The sequence below is a fragment of the Branchiostoma floridae genome, chromosome 4, assembly GCF_000003815.2.
Source record: "Branchiostoma floridae strain S238N-H82 chromosome 4, Bfl_VNyyK, whole genome shotgun sequence".
In the NCBI taxonomy this organism is placed as follows: domain Eukaryota; kingdom Metazoa; phylum Chordata; class Leptocardii; order Amphioxiformes; family Branchiostomatidae; genus Branchiostoma; species Branchiostoma floridae.
In genome coordinates, this window is record NC_049982.1 from 32,816,782 (window position 1) to 32,818,887 (window position 2,106).

Sequence of the window (2,106 nt, forward strand, 5' to 3'; positions counted from 1 at the left end):
TACAGATTCCTTTGTAGCAAAATTGACCAAATTACCATTGTCTTGAGTATTGCCAGTTCTCAAGTTTCCACAGACAATCCGGACCTAGAAATTTCTGTACTGGTACTTCCCTCAACCAACAATAGATTTTTTTTTTCTTTCTGTCCTTTCACATCTTCTTCTTTGACTTTAGATTCATTTTGGCATTCTATGGCATTAGTTATCTGTTTTCTGATACTTTTTTTTTAATCTAAGGAATATTTGTGCTCATTCTACAGCTGCTTTGCACAATTTATTGTGTGGTCGAAAACTTTTTTTTTTTGGAAATGGTCGACAATTGGTGCGAGCGCGGATGTCATTCATATAATCAAATCAACGTGGCCTTACTAACGCTAACTGAAATTCACAACCAAGACGACAGCCTTACGAAGTATAACGACTTTGATAGCCCACTGGCCCCTTAAAGTATGGACATGGGTAGCCTCACTGTTTTCGGTAAGATCAAATTGAACAGAAGTCCTTAGACCTATTACCTTTATCAATTATTATAATAGTGTTTGTAGGGCTGGTTGATAGTTTTTTTTTGGTGATTGTATGGTTTAGGTGGGGGACATGGGTAACAGTTTATGAAAGTAGGAAGACACTATGTCCTGATGACACAAGCTACCTTTCACCTAGATGTCACGACTACATCATGTCAATGACTCAGTAAATTTTTTTTTTATTCCATGATGTATCTAAGCTATCTACATGCAAAACATCAAGACAATCCATTATTCATTTCTTGAGTTACCTTCTTTAGACGGTTTTGATAATAATGCCCCTGCAATTTCATAACTAACCTCTATGGGGCCCCAAACAAATGAAACTTGTTCCAGAGCAAAAGAACTATCTAATACCTCAAAAATCATCACAATCCATCCAATGGTTGTTCACACAAGTTTAATAAAAACATAAAACATAAACGTTAAACACCTTCTAGATTACCATGGTCAACCACCAAAAGGCAAAAAAGTGCATCACGCCTATCAACATCACAACACCTAGCTAACCACGTTAGAAATATCATCACAACCCTTCGACAGATTCTTACGATATTCGCCGCACACACAAACATCAACAAAACAAACCAACCTACAGACATGTACACCAAATAAGCATTCACTATACACCCACCCACAACATAAAACACCACAACAAGTCCAGGTGCAAAGATGTAACAGAAAACGTGCTTCTACAGTACTGAGGTCAACCAACAGGGGGTCCAAGATCGACCCAAACCATCGCCATCCCTACACCTATCCACCTACCGAAAACCTTTGCAATCCTTTTAGCGGATCATACGACATAACCCAAATAAACTCCACAGAAAAATCAATATATTAGCCAAAACAGTTGCTTCAATTTTGCGGAAGAAACAAATAAATCAACACAATGTGCCTTTAAAGCATTGAAATGAGAATGCGATTTGCAATCAAAACAATGCGATATTCCCGTTTATACAGTTCACTAGGTATGCATATGGTTGATGATGGAACCTTGAATATGACAGTTTATAGTCAGTAATGAGTTCCATGAAATTGCGACGGAAAAATAATTAAAAAATATCTTTCTCAAATTTCAAGAGTGCTTTACGCAATAAAGCACTCTATGTACTGTGCAGCGTGTTGTGTTTGTAGCAGCAATGAGTAGTTGGAAGATATGCAGTAGCCGGTAAGACATTATTACTCACGGCAAGACGTCTCCGGGGGCGGTTTGTGCATGGCAGGAGTCATCTTTACCTTCAGAATTTCTCAGCTTAGAAGAAGAGTCCAGAGACCTCATACCTCTATGACATATTCCGATTATGCAAATGCAAACTGACGAAACAAAATGATGCCAACAAGAGCTTGACAATTAGATTATTAGACGTTTTATACTCACCAATTCGTTTATACGGTGGTCAATCACAGCCCTTCTTGTTTTATCAGACTTAAACCCCCACGACACGACTGCGATATCTGGTTCCTACTAAAGAGAGTTCACTCCTGGCGTCAGTTGGATGAAATGAATTATTCAAGACTCAAGACCAACGATTTCACGGGTTTATAACATAGAATATAGATACATAGTTTTTACCGCTTGTTG